The 21,490-nt window shown below is 40.7% G+C and overlaps 1 protein-coding gene across 1 annotated transcript in view; it reads left to right on the top strand.

Moving 5' to 3' along the window:
- Positions 1–1,277: 1,277 nt before the first annotated feature.
- The window catches only part of LOC308080231 (NACHT, LRR and PYD domains-containing protein 12-like), a gene marked incomplete at its 3' end in the record, with an annotated part of 63,789 nt that continues 43,576 nt past the window's right edge, over positions 1,278–21,490 (top strand). The window contains exon 1 of the mRNA XM_080422007.1: positions 1,278–1,300. The remainder of the gene's footprint in view (positions 1,301–21,490) is intronic.

The raw sequence follows: 21,490 nt of genomic DNA on the forward strand, positions 1-21,490 counted from the left end.
TGAATGTAATGCACATTGTAAATGTTCCATTTATCATTTCACTGGAGTCCCCCAGGGGTCTATACTTGGCCCCTCATCTTCTCCCAAATCTCTTTGCTGAAAATAACTGATCTACAAACATGTTACAACATGACATGTTGTGAGATTGTAGATCAGCTATTTTAGACAAATGTTTGCCTATTTTCGCAGACTATTGCCTATTATGACATGAATAGAATAGGGATGCAGGGGTTCAAGTGGTTAGAAGGGAGGGGCAAAACTGTCTAATTGTCTTGAGCACCAGTTGCTCCATTTGGGTTTGAGTCAAATCTACAATATCTTCATATTTTAATCATCCACACCAAGCTGATCTGGTGTAGAATGCAAAACTGAGGCTACCAGAAAGCCTATAATTAAAGTTACACTGTTGTGCCAAGCTATTGGTCTATGTCTTTGGACATTGGTCTATGTCTTTCATATGGATTATATGTTTGTATATATTCATCATGTTCCATGAGTTCATCAGTCATTGTATTCATGATACAGTATTTTATCCATGACACCATGTTAAATGGTTTAATAGGTTTATTGTTTATATTTTCAATCCCCAGATTTTTTTTTATAGTATATTATTTAGATTGATGCTAAGTTACCTGTGATCTAGTTGACTGAGTCACTACACTGTCTCTCTGCATTTGATGTATGTGTTTATATTGCTCGTTGTAAGTCTCTCTAGATAAAGAGTGTCTGCTACATGCCTAAATTGTGTGTGTGTGTGTGTGTGTGTGTGTGTGTGTGTGTGTGTGTGTGTGTGTGTGTGTGTGTGTGTGTGTGTGTGTGTGTGTGTGTGTGTGTGTGTGTGTGTGTGTGTCCACAAGAATAGTAAATGAGAGAAATGGATTTTGTGATTTTCCTGGTACAATTTAAATGGTTGTTTTAAGGTAGGATTAGTCATTGTGAGTTTAGGATTAGTGGTTGATGTTGGAGTTATGCCTGACTTTAACTTAGTTGCATGCTGGTTTTGTGCACTGAAAATAGGTGATCTACAAGCTCACAATATGTCGCAGCACGACGTGTTAATACAAGTGTGTGTGTGTGTGTGTGTGTGTGTGTGTGTGTGTGTGTGTGTGTGTGTGTGTGTGTGTGTGTGTGTGTGTGTGTGTGTGTGTGTGTGTGTGTGTGTGTGTGTGTGTGTGTGATACAGAGGTTGTCAACAGTGAACTTTCTGACGTCCTGATTGGCTGTCTGTAGTTCCAGCCACCTCCAGACCCGCCCACAGTACTGTCTCCACCTATCACATGTGCTTTGTGCTCATGAATATGTAAGCAGGTATGTGATGTCTCACACATGTTAATGTCACACTGGCTTAAAGAGTGTTCTACTGTATGTACTGTCATAAAACATATTTAACATCATACACTCTAACAATCACATTCACAAATCATTGTATTATATTAAGTCAGAACTGAGTATTTGTACAGACAAAATAAAGAATATGAGACGTATATTAATACATCTATGCACAGCCTCACCAGGTGTCATATTGTTATACAATATACTGATTAATGTGAAGAAACATTGTCTTCTTTGCAGATGCAGATCAACGTTGACTTGATCTGGATGTGAATTCACCAGGTAATATTACACATGTTGGATGAATGCATTACAGTGTGTGGTAGTACAGTATATTGTATGACTGTATGAATGTAAGAAATAATTTCATAAGATAATGGTGATTATTTTGTAAAAACATTGTATGGACATTCAGTAACATTGATTTATTTCTTCTCTGCATGAAGTGTCAGAGCTGTCTGAAGGGCTAGACTACTGGTAGAGGTTTGGGTTGTGTGGTTACCTTGCCATGATGTAACTCCAAAGGTGGACAAGAAATCAAAAATGCATGGTTGCTCCACTAGAAATTAGAAATTGATAATTCAAAATATGCTCCTCATTGACATACATTGTACGGTGAAACATACACCTTCAGTAACATTGATTTATCTTATAAATTGTCAGTGCTGGTGAGATAGTTTCAACAGGTAACAATAGACTGTTACTAAACCTCATTCTATTGATGCAGTCATGTCTGACATCCTAGATGAGTTTGCCAGATGAATATTAATGAACATTAAATTAACAAACACACCATTTCACATAACCTTCTTTAACCACAATCCATGTTTCTAATGTACTTCAAAACAAGCCCAGATTGTGTTCAGTACCATGATGGTGAATGAAGTCATGTGGTTGTTTTACCTACATAGACATACAGATTTAGATACTGCAAAGATACTGTGTGATTAAGCTTGATTCAATGTAGCCATAGGAGGATCATGAGATCCACACAGGATCAACAACACACACATAGCTACACACTATACACACAACTGTTAACATATTAACTGACGTGTCATTTATGCTCCGTCATACAATGGTGTTGCTTGACTTGCTGAAATTAGCTGATCTACAAGTTTAAAATGCATCGTGCATGCAAGATGTTGTGAGCTTGTAGATCAGCTATTTTTTAGAGGTGCTGAAATGTAGAAACACACACTAAGAAGACACACCTTAACCATTTAAATCCTACACAACACATGGGCGCGACAGTGGCTCAGGAGGTAAAGTGGTCGCCTGGGAAACGGAAGCTTCCCGGTTCGATCCCCGGCTCCCCCTGTGATAGTGTCAAAGTGTCCTTGAGCAAGACACTGAACCCCTAACTGCTCCTGAGGAGCAGGTTGGTGCCTTACATGGGCTCCTCTGCTGTCAGTTCGTGTGGTTTATGTGCACCATCTAGTGGACTCATTGTAAAGCTACACCTGATCTGTGATTTCTCTGCTGTTGAGTTTTAAACTGGTTTGTGGTGTCAGAACTGGCCTGGTCACTTAGCTAGCTAAGTGGACTCCACTTTATCCACTGTTAATACAGACTGGATATAGTAAACAAAACACATATTCACGGTATAGACTATATCAGTTTTTAAGGTTATTTATTGAACTGTTAAACTGTTCTCTGTCCTTCATGACAGCAGTCAGTAAATATAAGGATCATCTTGAATCACCATACAGTCACTGTACAGTTTGTTTGTAACAGAGTTTATCATTCTCTAGTCCTCTCTAGTCTATACTAATCCAAAATCTCTTTTCTGTAAATAGCTTATCTACAAGCTCACAACACGTTGCATTGTGATATGTTGTAAGATTGTATATTTGGCAAAATGTTGGCCTATTTTCGCACAATGTTGGCCTATTATAACATGGCCAGAATAGGGACTGGGGTTCATGTGGTTAAAATGGGCACAGCACTGTCTTCATGTGTTGAAACACCAGTTGCTCCATGTGGGTTTGGAGTCAGACTTATTAGTGTGAAAAGTCCTAAAAGAAAGTGAGTTAAATCTTCAATATATTGACTTTTAATCATCCACACTTACAGTAAGCTGATCTGGTATGGAATGTAGCACCTGTCTACCACGTATGCAAGTACGTACATACTTAAGTACGCACACAGAGACAGACAAACAGACAGATTGTGTGTCTGGTTCAAAACCTTATTTATGCATGTTGTTGGACAAAATGTGTGAAATTAAGGCTCATGAAACTCCTCAGTTTACTACAGAGTTTCTTTTCTTTTCTTCATCTATCCAAAAAAGCAAACATTCCAATGTTTCTGATGGCCAGTCCTACACACACACACACACACACACACACACACACACACACACACACACACACACACACACACACACACACACACACACACACACACACACACACACACACACACACACACACACACACACACACACCAGTTAAAATGCTACATTGAGGAACATAAATCATAAAAACTCACAAATGGTTACACTGTTATAATGTGACACAAATAACACCCCAGTGGGGACTATTCTATTGTTTTGCCAAAGCTGTCCACCTGTCACATATGCTTTATGGTTATAAGTATAACTACTGCTACTGTATGTACTGTTATGCATAACATATAACAGACTCAGGATTGACTGATTGATTGATTGAACATTTTATTGACAATAATACAAATATAATTAAATAAATAATCCATGCACAGGCTCACCAGGAGACATATCATTGTAAAAAACTGATGAAGGTGAAGAAACGTTGTCTTCTTTTTCAATGTCTCCTTTGCAGGTGAAGAACAACTTTGTCTTGATGTGAATTCACCAGGTAAGAATCCTATAAGAGAATATTATGCATGTTTGATGAATGCATTATGTGGTATTACATTGTATATTATGACTGGAGGAATGTAAGACAAAAATGAATAAGATGATGGTAATCATTTTGTAAAAATATATGTACATTCAGTAATATTTTCAGTGCTGACATTTTTATTGTAATTGTTTTACTCAACCTCATTCCATTGGTGAATCATGCATGAAGTCTCAGAGCTGTCTGACAGATTAGTTTGACAAATAAATACTTCCTTCATTAAATGAACAAATCAGCCGCACCTCCCCAGGACTGAAACACAACATTTAACTCAACCTTTTATCACAAGCTATATTTCAACTGTAAAAACGGCACACATGGAGTACAGTACCATGATAGTGAATGAAGTCATGTGATGACATGATACCGTGTGATTAAGGTTGATTTATTGTAGCCATAGGTGGATTATGAGACAACGGACCCATCAACAGGATCAATGCACATCACATTTACCTGTAGCCTACATCAACAGTGCATATTCACACATCACATTTACCTGTAGCCTACATCAACAGTGCATATTCACACATCACATTAACCTGTAGCCTACATCAACATTGCATATTCACACATCACATTTACCTGTAGCCTACATCAACATTGCATATTCACACATCACATTTACCTGTAGCCTACATCAACAGTGTTTATTCACACATCACATTTACCTGTAGCCTACATAAACAGTGCATATTCACACATCACATTTACCTGTAGCCTACATCAACAGTGTATATTCACACATCACATTTACCTGTAGCCTACATCAACAGTGTATATTCACACATCACATTTACCTGTAGCCTACATCAACAGTGTATATTCACACATCACATTTACCTGTAGCCTACATCAACAGTGCATATTCACACATCACATTTACCTGTAGCATACATCAACAGTGCATATTCACACATCACATTTACCTGTAGCCTACACCAACAGTGCATATTCACACAAACTGCAAAAGCATTTAAACTAATGCCTAAGTCAGGCTCCATCGATGGTGTCGCTTGCCAAAAAAATTGCTGATCTACAAGTTAAAAATGTCAGTTGTGCTTGCTACGCGTTGTGAACTTGTAGATCAGTTATTTTCAACGCATTGTGCCACTGTCATTTGACAATGTATTAATCAGGCTTGAAACAAAGTAATACTGAAATGGTATCATGATGGTTTGTTACTTGTGACGTCTTCAAAGTGAATCATTAGTCTGTTCCTTCAGGCTTCAGTAAGATGTTTGAGGCTGTGTTATTGACATGAATGACTAGCGGCGGACTGGCCGGTTGACACAGCGGGCATATGCCCGGTGGGCCGACCAGTAATGGGCCGGTATATATATATATATATATATATATATATATATATATAATTATTTATGCTCCCATTTTAGGATAGTTAACTATCTACACGCTCACAAGTCAGTGTCATTGTGATGTGGAGTGTCCTTGTAGATCTGCTATTTTTGCTATTAAGTTCTGATTGCATGCAGACTAATTTTTGCATGTAATCATGTTCATACTTCACCCTTTCATAATAGTCCTCTACTGCTCATGTCCAGGTTTGCAATAGGTCCCGTACATCATATCCAGTGGAGATGATCTCCCCAGAGTAGGGTAGCTTGCTGCCAGTGTAATGATGTGCTTTAGCCAGCATTCTCCTTATAAGAGCAACACACTCTCATTGTTTGTGAGTACTGTAGGCTAACTACTGTAGCCCATCATATTTATGGGTTGTGTAGTTGTGTATGGGTCATTTTCTCCCAACTCTCTGGGATAATCTTTGCCTATTTGCCCTTTTTTTTTGCCTATTTACGATATATTTTATGTGCATTTGATGTTTGTATATATTATTTATAATGTTCCATGAGTACATCAATCATTGTATTCATGATACAGTTTTTTATCATTGACACCATATTAAATGGTTTAGACTGATGCTACAGGTTCATTGTTCACCTGTTATCCTATAGTTGCAATGTACAATGTATCATTTTTTGATAGTATGTTGTTTGGACACAACCCAAACCTGTACCAAAGTGGTGTGTGTGTGTGTGTGTGTGTGTGTGTGTGTGTGTGTGTGTGTGTGTGTGTGTGTGTGTGTGTGTGTGTGTGTGTGTGTGTGTGTGTGTGTGTGTGTGTGTGTGTGTGTGTGTGTGTGTGTGTGTGCGCGCCTAGAATGTTGGCCTATTATAACATGGGCAGAATAGGGACTGGGGTTTATGTGGTTAAAATGGGCACAAATCTGTCTTTATGTGTTGAACACCAGTTGCTCCATGTGGGTTTGGGAGTCAGACTCATTAGTGTGAAAAGTTTAAAAGGAAAAGTCAGTTAAAGGGCAAGACCACTTTGGTAGAGGTTTGGGTTGTTTAGTTACCTTGCCATGATGTAACTCCAAAGGTGGACGAGAAATCAAAAATAATTGCTCCATTGATTAGAAATTGATAATTCAAAATATGCGCCTCATTGACTTACATTGTACGGTAAAACAGCCGAGCACATAAACGAACGCAAACAAAGTTGATTCAGACAATATAGAACATCACCAAACCCAGTACAGTTTTTTTAAATTATAAAAATGTCAACTTACTGTTGATTTCACTATTTTTATTAAGAAGAAAACCCGGACTGGATCCGTAGATCGGGATCGGGATCTTCAAATAGTCAAATTGAAGTTGACATATACTGTACGTAAAAGAGTAACTTTGAGAGCTGTTTCACCGTACAATGTAAGTCAATGAGGAGCACATTTTTAATTGACAATTTCGAATAAATGGAGAAATTATTTTTGATTTCTTGTCCACCATTGCAGTTACACCATGGCAAGGTAACTACACAACCCAAACCTCTACCAAACTGGTCTTGCTCTTTAAATCTTCAATATCTTCACTTTTAATCATCTACATTACAGTAAGCTGATGTGGTATGGACTGTAGCATCTATCTACCACACACTTGTGTACGCACACAGAGACAGACAGACAGACAGACAGACAGACAGACAGACAGACAGACAGACAGACAGACAGACAGACAGACAGACAGACAGACTCAAAACTCTATAAATGGATATTGTTGGACACACTGTGTGAAATTAAGGCTTATGACACGCCTCAGTTTACTACAGAGTTTATTTTCTTCATCTATCCAAAACCCAAAGTAAAAAGCCAACATTGCTGATGGCCAGTCCTTCCCACACACCAGTTCAAATGCTACATTGATTAGTTTGATTAGTACATTATGTGTATTACATGGTACATTATGACCATGAATGTGAGACATAATTGTATCAATTAATGCTAATCATTTTGTAAAAAAAATACACCTTCAGTAACATTGATTTATCTTATAAATTGTCAGTGCTGGTGAGATAGTTTCAACAGGTAACAATAGAATGTTACTAAACCTCATTCTATTGATGAGTCATCATGCAGTCATGTCTGACATCATAGATGAGTTTGCCAGATGAATATTAATGAACATTAAATGAACAAACACACCATTTCATACAACCTTCTACAAGTACAACATGTTACAAGTACAACATGACATGTTGTGAGATTGTAGATCAGCTATTTTAGGCAAATGCTTGCCTATTTTCGCAGACTATTGCCTATTATGACATGAATAGAATAGGGATGCTGGGGTTCAAGTGGTTAGAAGGGAGGGGCAAAACTGTCTAATTGTCTTGAACACCAGTTGCTCCATTTGGGTTTGAGTCAAATCTACAATATCTTCATATTTTAATCATCCACACCAAGCTGATCTGGTGTAGCACAGAATGCAAAACTGAGGCTACCAGAAAGCCTATAATTAAAGTTACACTGTTGTGCCAAGCTATTGGTCTATGTCTTTGGACATTGGTCTATGTCTTTTAAATGGATTTGATGTTTGTATATATTCATCATGTTCCATGAGTTCATCAGTCATTGTATTTGTGATACAGTATTTTATCCATGACACCATGTTAAATGGTTTAATAGGTTTATTGTTTACCTGATATCCTATATTTTCAATCTCTAGATCATTTTTTGATAGTATATTGTTTAGATTGATGCTAGGTTACCTGTGATCCTAGTTGACTGAGTCACTACACTGTCTCTCTACATTTGATGTATGTGTTTATATTGCTCATTGTAAGTCTCTCTAGATGACTAATAGGGGCGGCAGTGGCTCAGGGGTATAGTGGGCCGGGTAGAGTGAACTGGAAACCGTTAGGGTCCCAATTCCATCCCGGGCTGGGGGGCTCCCCCAGAGTTAGTGTGGAAGTGTCCTTGAGCAAGACGCTGAACCCCTAATTGCTCCCGATGAGCAGGTTGGTGCCTTGCATGGTTTCCTCCACCATCGGTGTGTGAATGTGTGTGTGAATGGGTGAATGTAATGCACAAGGCTTTAAGGTGTGTGTGTGTGTGTCTGTCTGTCTGTCTGTCTGTCTGTCTGTCTGTCTGTCTGTCTGTCTGTCTGTCTGTCTGTCTGTCTGTCTGTCTGTCTGTCTGTCTGTGTGTGTGTGTGTGTGTGTGTGTGTGTGTGTGTGAGTGTGTGTGTGTGTGTGTGTGTGTGTGTGTTTGCGTGTGTGTTTGCGTGTGTGATACAGAGGTTGTCAACAGGTGAACTATAAATGCACCATTTCGCACATTTATAAAGAGCGTCTGCTAAATGGTAACCTCCAGAACCCTTCAGATAACTATTCTGCTGCAGCCTTTCTTATCACAGTTTCCACGTATGCTACTCTGTCAAAGTTCTGCAGTAGTTACATGCAGACTGCTGGAGCAAACCAAGTGAAGGCAACAATTGAAGGCGGTTCAACACTTGCTTCCTTTTTTTTGAAAATTAATAGGAAATAACAAAGAGTCTATTGTCAAGCTAAATACAAATCATACCAATATGTTGTGCATAATCTAGCCGAGGCATACAAAGTTGTGTAGATATATTGCCAGAATGAACCAAATGTTCAAATCTTGGCAGATATAGTCACTTGTTGATGAAAATTTGACGCTTTTGTCAGCCATGTCCACATTTTTCAAATATCTGGTCCTAAGCAACCTGACTAACATGGTTAGTCTGTGTGCAGCTTTGGATGAGATTGGTTCAGAACAAAGTGTTTGTGTTATTGTCTTTAGTTGTGTCTCAATTCTACTAATTGAGACCTGCTTCACCACATCGCCAAACTACACACAAATTACAGAGTGGCAACACGGCAAAACATTTGCAAAAATGTTATCTTCCAGGGATTTTTGTTATTTTACTTTATTTATTTATTTGCTGTATTAACCATTATCCTATGTTATAGGCTACTACTCTGCGACTTTGATGTTATAATTGCTTTCAACTGTCTTGGAGTGTTATTTGTTAACTGTACAGTATGCTTTCAGTGCCATTAGAATATGGAACAGAGACTTAGCCTGGTAAACCCTCCCTCCGGAAATCTCAATTCCATTTCATTTCAGGAGTGAGTCTGGCCTGATCCGCCTGTCTGCAATATTGGCTGTGCTGGAGTTGGGCGGGAGTAATACCGTTGACTGACAACCCCTTCAGCCAATGATAATTTTTCCCCTTCAGCCAATCAGCAGTTCACCAGTCTTAATGTGACGCGACGGGACTTTTGAGACAGCCATACCCAAAATGGGTTGCCTTTTTCGGGTACAATGGTGTCACTGCCCGCCCCTACCGGTTCTCTAATTATTATTTTTTAAATAGGCTTTGTCATGATTAATTGACCACATATATGAAGTTAAACAACTACATTCTATCCAAACGATATCTTATAAGTAAATTCCGTGCCTCAAAATAGAAGTTAGAGAGCTTTTTGAAGTAAAAAAATAGCGGAGAATTGGCCGCACATGAAAAAGATGGCTGCCGTTCGTGTTTTGGGCTCACTCGAACTCGCCACCTGATTGGCCAACGTAAGCTGTCAATCACAGAACAATGAGCGACGACGCTGATAGGCGCGTCCGTTTGGCATACACAGCCAATATTGCAGAGAGGCGGTTCATGCCAGACTCACTCCAGGAATCAAATAGAAATTAGATTTCCGGAGGGAGGGTTTACCAGGCTAACAGAGACTGTCAATTATGGTAAATTACTATCAAATGTGATGGATATGGACGTTTTTTGGTCCAAAAATGTAACAATAATTACCACAATTAAATAAAATTGACAATGATATAAACAAAAATACATAATAATTTAATAGTAGAGAGACTGCCTGCTTCAATAGACAGACATGCATTAGAAGGCTCGGCTAACCCTTCCCAATATGGCGGCCATGGTGACACATCGCTCCAATGAACTGCAGCGGCCAATGAGTTATCTGCGTTTTTATATCTGTGCATTCCCATATCGGATCCAATGAGCTGTATCACAATATGGCCGCCATCGCACACACTACATCTCCCAGAATGCCTCACCACCCTCACAGGTGTAGATGCTTAAGAGAACATATGACTAGAAGGAGCTTGACAAACACAGCATTCAGGAAAGGACATTGATGAACAAGAGCAGCTCAAATGTATGTAGAACATACTCCTAACCACTTACTGTAAACCCCTATACTTAGTTAACTGCAGTCCCCCATGGATCTACTACCAAATATCTTTGCTGAAAATAGCTGATCTACAAGCTCATAACACATTCCAATGTGACTCGCTGAGAGATTGTAGATTGTGTTTTTGGCAGAATGTTGGTCTATTATATCATGACCAGAATAGGGATGCTTAATGTGGTTAAAATGGGAACAAAACTGTCTTTATGTGTTGAACACCAGTTGCTCCATGTGGGTTTGGGAGTCAGACACACTTAGTGTGAAGTCTTGAAAAAGACAGACAGACAGACAGACAGACAGACAGACAGACAGACAGACAGACAGACAGACAGACAGACAGACAGACAGACAGTGAGGGCTGTTAACAAAAAAATGTGGACACGGCTCACAAAAGCGCCAATTTTTTTCTACATGCTCTCCATCACCATAGGTTTCATTTTGGAATGGTAGCCACGTCATCAAGATGGCAGAAGGCGGCCATCTTGGATTGCAAAGATGGCCACCATGTAATATCTATAATTGCCAATATGTCGGCTTCCAAGCCACTTAGAAGGTCAATCTTGGTGTCAAAATATACATTTTCTGGGACAAGGAATGCAATAAAACTATAGGGAATATCAATAAGTGACTAATTCTGCCAAGATTAGATAATTTGGTTGATTCTGCCAATGTATGTATCATTTTCAGACACATTGAAGAATGGAGCATGAAGAGAATTGAAGATTATTAGCTTCACTTTCAAGGATAACAACATTCAAAATATTTGTCACATTGACAACTGCAAAGATCTGTGCAATTCCAGTGTGCCTTCTTGCATGAGCACCTTGCACCACAACCTCTTTTACAACCGCACTTGACCAGTTCATTGCAGGCTTTTGACGCCATCGGTAGAATGCTCCACACAGGAAGCCAGACCTGGTTGTTGTCATCCAATGTCCATCCCCATCCTTCTGGACTGGGTATCGGCTGCTGGGCCAGTTCAGATGTGGCCCAGATCCCAGACTGGTAGGCAACTCGCTTCACGTGCTGCAGCAGTGAATCTTGCGTTGGTGGAATGTGTTCCATCGTTTTGTTCTTCTGGCAGAACAACTCTCGTCGTGCTTCATTGACAGATTCCAAATCACTTGTCTTATCATACATGATGACTGTGAAACGCTCAAGAAGCTGAAAGTGTTGGGCATCTATGGTCACAGAAGTGTATGGATTTTCTGCCATGTAGTTGAAGGCCTGGGTGACCTCAGGGTAGGAATTCCAAGCCACCCATGCTGACTTCTTCCCTTTCCCGCAGAATGCTGATGTTGTGTCACAGCATGTGTAACAGTGGAAGACGGGAAGTGCTGTGGACTTGTCTTTGCCCAGAGCATGGCAGATCGTGTTTATATGAACATAGGTGTAGTTCTTGCCAGTGCCAAAAGCAACCCAGATGTCTGCAGCTGGATACTTGGTGAGCAGGGCATGGAACTTGTCGATGAGGATAACGACAACATCCGTATCCACAGTGCGTATCAAGCAGGTAGAACAGCCATGTTCCAGGGCATCAAGCAGGTGAATCACTATCCTGGTGTTGGTCTCTTCATGGTTACATGGCAGCATCGAGTGGCTGGTGTCTGTGCCAACCACTGTGATGTCAGATGTGATGAAGACCAGCTTGCCCTCTGGCCAGGCAGTGGATGCAATCTTCCCAGAGAGAAAGGCAAAGAGTTCCTGCTTGTTTATAGGATCACGCAGGAAATCTGACCAATTCCCCGGCAGCTTGTTCTGACCAGCCACCTTCCGTTGTATCACTTTGCCTCGCTTCTCCCTTGTTGACTCTTTTATGCTGCTGGTGATGTAAGTATCCCAGACCACATCAACTCTTTTGGAGATCTCCAGGTGTTTCATGATGTGGGGAACAAAAGACACAACTGGCATATTCGTCAAATGTGGTAATGTTGGTAGTGGACAGGAAGTGCACCACAGCAGCTTCATCGAGTACTTTGACATCAAACGTAGCTGGAAGTTCTTCTTGTGTCTTCTGTCAGAATATTTAGCAGATCTGACTTCTTTCCCAGCCGTAGTTTCCCTCTGTCAGATAGAGAGGGAGGGTATGGATGGTTTTCATGTTTAAAGAAGGTGCTCATGTTCCCCTCTCTGTGTTGCATGGCTATATTTAACCGGGAGAAGAGTGCCACATCATCCTTCAACATTGAAATCTGCCCTGCCTGCTTGGTCTTGATCTTGAGCGTTAGGCATCTGAAGAGAGGCAGTGAGTTCTTTTTGATGGGCTCATGAATGGAGTGTGTGTGGTCCATGATCACTGTCTTATGGTACTTGTCGTACTGTTCTCTGCCCACTGATTCCACAGTGCGGACTGTGTTAACCACTGACTCGTCAATCACATTTCGTGTGTCCAACATTAGAAGCTCGTGGCTATCATCTAGGAACGGATTGCCCATCCCACTGATGGCGTGCACAAGTGCTAGTGTTTGCTCTTTGAACGTCTTTTGTGTAGCCTATGTATAAAATAGGGCTAAAATGGTTAATGTATGTTTCATAATATCATAATTTGAAAAGTAACTAGTAACTAAAGTTTTCAAATAATTGTAGTGCAGTAGAAGTAAAAGTATTGAAAATTGGAAATACTCGAGTAAAGTACAAATTCCTCAGTTTTCAAATTCCAGTACAGTACTTAAGTAAATGTACTTAGTTACTTTCCACCATTGATAACAACAGTCAGATCTGTCAAAGTTTGATAAAAACTCATACCAATATGTTGTGCATAATCTAGCCGACACATACATTTTAATACAATTGTGTAATACTTATATGGCCAGAATCAACCAAATTATCTAATATTGGCAGAATTAGTCACTTATTGATATTCCCTATAGTTTTATTGCATTCCTTGTCCCAGAAAATGTATATTTAGACACCAAGATTGACATTCTAAGTGGCTTGGAAGCCGAGATATTGGCACTTATAGATATTACATGGTGGCCATCTTTGCAATCCAAGATGGCCGCCTTCTGCCATCTTGATGACGTGGCTACCCTTCCAAAATGAAACCTATGGTGATGGAGAGCATGTAGAAAAAAATTGCCGCTTTTGTGAGCCGTGTCCACATTTTTCAAAAATCGGGTCTTACCCATCCTCACTAAGACAGATTGTGTGTGGCTCAAAACTCCTGTTTGTGGGCATTGTTGGACTAAATGTGTGAAACTACTGTAAGACTCAGGCTTCAGTTTCAGTACTATAGAGTTTATTTTCGTCATTTATCCAAAGCACAAATTACACCATTGCTGATGGTCAGTCTTTCCCACACAACAGTTCAAATGCAACATTGAAGCTACCAGAAAGCCTATCTTGGGTGAGCGTCACAAAACCTAACATCCGGATTTGATTGGCCAACAAATGTTGCATAAAATGTCACAAACTTGACATCTGGGTTTGATTGGCCAAGCTTTTTGCGCGACATAGTGCTATGATCGGCGCTACTCGATTTTGCCCTCTGGAGGTTATTGAAATGATTGTATATAGGGCTCGTTTAGTAGCATTATGGAGTTTATTTAAAACATTGTATATAGAGCTCGTTGTGAGCTTGTAGATCGTCTTTTTTGGTTTGCTTATTGTTACGGTCTCAAACTTTTACTGAAGTAATTTAGATTTGAGGACTTCTGAGTATTTTGGATGTGTATCACTTTCACCCCACGACAAAAACACATTTTGTACTTTTAACTTCACTACATTTCTAGGAAGGGAAAAAGTGCATTATGAATTAAACACTTAAGCCCTGTTTCAAATAATAAAAATAGAAGACATGTTGTGAGCTTGTAGATCAGCTGAAGTACAAGTTTTACCTCACTTTCATAAAAGCTTAAATGTGAATTAATAGCAGCATATTTTATTGTCTCTTTTTAAATATGAATAAGAACTTTAATATCAACTTAACTGTTCCAGCCTGGGGGCTGGGTGGTTGGTGCAGTGCTAAAATCTATAGGCACTGGCCTATAAAAGTTTCAAACTGAATTGTTTACTCAAAGACATTCCTGGTTATGTAGGAATGCAGGTACCAAAGGCACTCAAGTCTAATTGTGATGGACACAAAAGAATAGCTACAACATGTGGCAAGTAACTAAGTACATGTATTCAGACATGTACTTAATTAGACCAGTTTGGGTCTATTTCGGACTAAATTACATAGTTCGGACTAAATAACATATAGGCTCATTTTCCTACTTATATTGATCTCAAATAACTGGCCATGTGGTCTATTTGCAGAATTGCCCCTGTTGTCCAGTTTCCCCATCAGTCCCCAGCAGCCCTCATAGCATAGAGCAGAGTCCATAAGCTACTTACTCTATTTGTTGCTGTCAAAAGTGATTAGTTTTTCATGAATCTGTTACTAGTTGTCATTACACACACATCCATGCCTTTGGTTGTCCCACACTGCTAAACAGATGTTATGCTGTTATGTTTATTGCCAAGTAGAGTGTGTACAGTATGTTCTGTAATAAATCATAAACCACTCAGTCATGTAAAACAATACAGTTGCAATCGCACTACGACACACTATGGATGTAGAACATCCATGACTGTTGCAACATACATCCCATGTTCATAACAAGCTTTAAAAGATGAATGTATTCTCGGGTGTCTTGACTGTGTTTGACTCCACTGTTTTATCCACAACACACTGGATGTAGAATATACAGTATAGATACCAGTAAAGAGTTTCTATTCTTCTGTGTTTAAAAGTGTTTAAAATCCTTTTTGAAACTGTTCTTTGCCATTCATGACAGCAGTTGATAATTACTTTAATCAATACGGATCGTCTGGCGTCACCTACTCTTATACTTGTGATTCAGTGAATTAAATAGATTGGATATGAGCACACTCATCACAAAATCACTTCTAACAACTGTGTCTGGACTTTCAGTGATGGACAGATAGAAACAGTTATCCATATATGTATCCATTTCCTATACATGTCTTCATATTGCTGTATGTGGAAAATACTTATATTACATCTGGAGGAAGAGATACAATGTTCTTGGTGGTTTATGATGGAGATAGTGTTTGTGTTGTTTTGTTTGGTTTGGTTGTGATGTAACTGGACAGGATGTAAATGTGACAAACTCAAAAAGAGAAAAAATAAGGGGAAAAAGATCAATTAGACAGAATATTATGTTTAAAAACAGCTCACATTCTGAATGTCCATTTCAGTGACGTTGTTGAGCCACATCAGTAATGAAATGATTGTGATTTATTTATAAAGCTACACAAATGACCTGAATTCATATCCATGTGTTTATGCCTTGTTCAAGGTAGTCTGTAAGGTATAATAATTCTGTACCAATACGTAGTTTTACAGTTTAAGTATAACTTTTAATAGATCAGACCAGCCACACTTCACCACCAAAGCCATGCCCCTTCTCAGGGAATGATCTCCATTGTAAGCCCACGCTATAGACAAACATTAGCTTATATAGTTAAAACACTGTCCAATATCTTTTTGATTATATTTCCGACAAGTTGGAAATATTCTGAGCATTTCCACACTATTTGTTTCAATTGTTTGAGCTTATGGGTAACTACTGTATCTGCTCACCGGCTTCGAGTGCTATCAATGCATTGAATGGGGAAATAGGCGAGTTTATTAGACCTTTGAATGGGCGAAATAGGCGACCTACTACCTACCCGCGATTTATCAGACCATTCATTCAGGAGCTACTGACCTACTTGGAGGCGGAGCAGTCCCCACAACAATATTTACGATTCTGTGCCTATCGGTACATAACTCGAACGGCGCTGAGTAGGCACAGGCGAACGTCACACCGTTCAGGACGGCAACTCGGTCGCCTTAGCTCCCTCGGTGGTCCTTCACGGGGTGACAGTTCGCCTGTGACTGCTGTAACGACCTGCGAAGTCTAAACCAGATATGCCACAGTAGTCTGGCTATATTCGATAGTTTCGTCAAAGACTTAACCCTTCCCAAAGCATAATGGGACTATGCCTAAACAGAAATACCCCAGGTCGAGTGTAGCTGTGAAACTATGAGTATTCCTGTATAGGCAAACACTACATGCACGTATTCTATTAATAATAGACACTGCGCACACACACTCACCCATGGTCCACGGTGAGGAAGTTGAACCCACAGGTCCCTTGAAGAATTCAACTCTTACGACTTCTCTCATAGGAAAATTAGTTTTATTTTAAAAATCAAAGTGATACAGGGTATGGCAATAGTATAAAATAATAAAAAAAAGGGAAAGGTAACATTTCTGGTAAAACAGACAACAGACCCCCAAGCTCTATCTCCGCGTCCTCAATCTAAGGTGCCCGGCACAGACAGAAAAATATCCCCAGATTAACTTAATTCAACCAAGATACGGGCTTGCCTAGAATTCTTGTTTGAATGTTAAATCTGGATAATATTCCTCAATTCCTGCGACCTACACGGTCATTGACAAACACATCCCCAGAATCAGATCTGGAAATAATCTATCATTTCCCATGCAATAAGGCTACCTAAGATAAAGTGACCCAGAAATCGGTAATGCTAGGAGCTGACAAAATTCTCTGTTTATTCAACCAGATTATGGGCAATGCCAAGGTCCCAGTCGAATACAGCAGAATCCACTATCGCTCCCGGCAACCTCGTTGCAGTCTGGTCACCAAGACAATCTGAAAGGAGAGAGCCCAATAGAATATTGGGGGGGAGGAATATGGGAGAAGCTCCGTACATACAAGGCTATGTCCCTCGCCCGATCGTAAGTCGGGGGAACATTCTAACACCTCATACGCACACCAGGCTCCTCTACCAACCAACCCCCCGAACAGAATTATACAGCAGTATTTATACAATTTGATTACATCCGACAAGCCTAATATGGCCTTCCTTCCCCAAAAGTCCCCCATTGCAGCTAACACCATATATAGCAACGGGTCACAACATACAGTACGTTGTCAGAAACAGCAAGTCATTGATAAGAGGAAGTTATGGTGTAGGCCGTTCTGATGCAATCATGTCTGGCGGACCTCGGGCCCGCTCATCTTCATCATGGTGAACAGGATGTGGGTCAGATCCACACCCACGAAGACCCAGTCTCCTCGACACTGCGCGCCTCCGTCATGGTCCGAAACCAAAAGCGAAACCTAAACTGAACTATTTAAGTCATGTCCGTTGGTAGGTTAGTATGTCTTGATAACACCCAATGAATGGTCTGATAAATCGCGGGTAGGTAAGTAGGTCGCCTATTTCGCCCATTCAAAGGTCTAATAAACTCGCCTATTTCCCCATTCAATGCATTGATAGCATTCGAATCAGGTGATCTGCTCCGACCTGCTGCCGTCCCATGAGATTACTTCCACATTCAGCACATCAAATGTATTTGTTGATAGACATGCACACTGTGATAGATAGATAGAAAGATAGATAGATAGATAAATAGATAGATAGATATCATGAATCAGTCATTATCAACACTCTTCCATAAATACACAAGTTAGACTCGCGAACGCGGGAAGCGAACGCAGCGCGAAAATAACATAGCAAGAAGAAATCTAAAACTGTCCTCAAACTAAGGCGTTTTGAACTTGCCATCCGGCCTGAAATATGCACAAATGACATGGAATTCTTAGATATCCCAATAGATGAACTCGTCTAGATGCTTTTAGATGTGTTATTTTTGACTGTAGCTGCTATATTTCTCTCAGAGGAGTGTAATTAGTCACCCAGGGGCAGGCGGATTTCAGCAACAGGCAGTGCACACAATACTGCACACAGACGGACACACGGACACACACACAACCCGAGCACGGTTTCATAGTAAGCAACACTTGCCTTCTGCGTGCCTCCTTCCGCTGCGTTCGCAATCAGATGGAAGATACATTTCAACTAGATGTGCAAAATGCAGTAAGTAAGTAATCGGACGTGATGTCACCAGGTCAGAGCAGCTACGCTGTAGTTACACAAAGCTCTCGTTCTTAAACAAAATACTTACATTTTATATATACATATATATGTTTTTAATGATTGGATACAGTTTGAATTAAATGAGCTATCTAGGTCTAATTGTCTTACAATGGAGATCATTCCCCCCAACAAGGGACACTGCTTAGGCGCTGCTGATTTGGCGGTCTGATATATTATTCATGTGAAACTAATTATGATTCTGTCTTTTCACTTTCTGAGAGTTTGTTTTGTTGAATGTTGTTGTTTTTTGGTTTAGTTTTTCTTCACTAAGAGTTTCTTCACTTAACACATTGACCGCCAGGCCCGTAGTTCTACGGGCCGATAAATCCAACCGTAAAGCGCCGATCCCGTAGCCTACGGGCCATGGTCTTTTTAATGGTTAGATTACCCCCTCAGGCACATCGTCACAAAATATCATCCATCTAGACCACATAGAAGTTGAAAAATCTCTTGATCCAATCACGTGATCACATAAAACCTGTTATTACAAAGCACCAAAGCTGCATAATGTCAGGGGGTCCGCCAATCCGCTTGTATCAAACCGAAAGTTTGATCCGAGCGAGCAGCCTCTCTCTCTCTGCCTGGCTGCCTCACTGACTGTGATCAGTGAGTGTGTGAGTGCGGGCGGGAGCATGCGCGCGCTCGGGGCGAGCGTGCGCGCGTGTGGTCTATGTGCACACTCGCGGGGGAGGGGATGAACTTTTCCTGACCCGGCCTCCTAAATTTTACACAGCTGTCGGTGCTTTGATGTGATCGTCGCCGCCATTGTTGTTTAGAAAATAAACGGGGTCCTGCGCGGGCGCGCGCGCGCACACGCACACGCACACGCACACACACAGACACGCGAGCGTGATCGGTCACATGACCAAACGAAAAGCTTCAAAAGCGAGGCCGCATCATTCTTGCTTTTTCAAACCAGAGATTATTCAGAGCCGATCGAGAGATAGACAGAGAGAGAGATAGATAGATAGATTGTTGGTAGTAGTGTTAGTAGTAGTAGTAGTAGTAGTAGTAGTAGTAGTAGTAGTAGTAGTAGTAGTAGTATAGTTGCGAGATTGAGACGGAGCGAGTGAGACGGTGAGTGAACGAGTGAGTTTGATTGTGTGAATTTGTGTGAAACGGTGTGTGAACGAGTGTGATCTGAGTGAATTGTTAGTTTGTGTGAGTGATTATTGTAGTGATTATTGTAGTGTGTAGTGTGTGAGTCAGATATTTACATAGTGTGAGTGATATATATATAAATCCCAGTGAGTTCTATATATATATATATATATATTTATAGATAGAGAGGGCGTGGAGGTAAATAATAGGTGGAAGTAATAGAAGTAATAGTAGGAGAGGTGATCGGCGATATAGGGAGAGTATAGGAGAAAAATAGGTGGTAATAGAGAGGAGAAAGTTTATATTTATTTATAGTGTAGCTACTGTGAGAGAGTAGCTATGTTAGGGAAGCGCACACGCAAGCGCAAGAACACCCCAGGATCTGGGCAGCAGTCCATGGACCGGGGCTCCTGATGGAGCAGCTCCATGGGAGCAAGCTCCTGTGGTTCCGCCTGTGAACCTCCAGCCAGGTCCGATTGTCGGACCTGACGACACCCAGGACCGCGAGGTTCCGCCCGTCCGTCGGAGTGCACGGATCTCCACCGTCACCGTGCCTGTTGTTCGGGTTCATGGTCCCGAGTGGGCCGTCAGTGACACGGAGAGTGAGATCAGGTTTGAGTCCGATCGTGAGGAGGACTCAGACAGTGACTCAGACAGTGACTCCAGTGGCGACTCTGGGGGCTCTGTTTGGCTACCGACGGGTGAGAGCCGTCGGGACCGTGGGGGCCATAGTCCTTTTTCCAGTGGTAAGCATACATTTTTTATCGTTTTATTTGTTACTAGTTGATTTGATCGATTTGTATTCGTTACTTGTTGATTTGATCGTGTTATTCATAGACCTGGTTGCTTATTACTCTCCCACAATCTGGCAACGCAAAACAACAGGCCCTTTTAGGCTCTGAACCTGTGGTTCTCAACCTGTGGTTCGCGACCACAACGGAGCGAGCCTCGTACAACGCCTCGCAACGCCATCTTCAATGCATCTATCTATCAGATGATGACAATGTTTAGGCTCTATTGATTTATTGTGTAAAAAGAACACATAAAAATAGCAGATCTACAAGCTCGTGAGCTTGTAGATCTGCTCATTTTATTATGCTTTGTGAAAATGCCACGCTGGGCTTGTTTTTCTGTAAAGCTGTTTGTGATTGTGGTTGTGAGCTTGTAGATCGGCTATTTTCAGATAGTTTTGAAGTGCTCATGTGGCCTATACTCGGCTAGTCGCTTCTTTTGGGCTCGTTTTCATAGACCTGGTTGCTTATTACTCTCCCACAATCTGGCAACACAAAAGACAGGCCCTTTTAGGCTCTGAACCTGTGGTTCTCAACCTGTGGTTCGCGACCACAACGGAGCGAGCCTCGTACAACGACTCGCAACGCGATCTATATATGCATCTATCTATCAGATGATGACAATGTTTAGGCCCTATTGATTTATTGTGTAAAAAGAACACCTAAAAATAGCAGATCTACAAGCTTGTGAGCTTGTAGATCTGCTCATTTTATTATGCTTTGTGAAAATGCCAGGTGCACTGCTCCCTCCCTCCCTCTACACATGATGGCTGTCATAATATAAAATACATCAGAGTGTCCGTTCAGGTCAGGCCACAATAACAACAACAAAAATCCTGTTGGATCAAATGTTTTTTGTTGATGTTGTTGTTCTGACCTGAACTGAA

The sequence above is a fragment of the Gymnoscopelus braueri genome (genome assembly GCF_963280865.1).
Source record: "Gymnoscopelus braueri genome assembly, chromosome: 24".
In the NCBI taxonomy this organism is placed as follows: Eukaryota; Metazoa; Chordata; class Actinopteri; order Myctophiformes; family Myctophidae; genus Gymnoscopelus; species Gymnoscopelus braueri.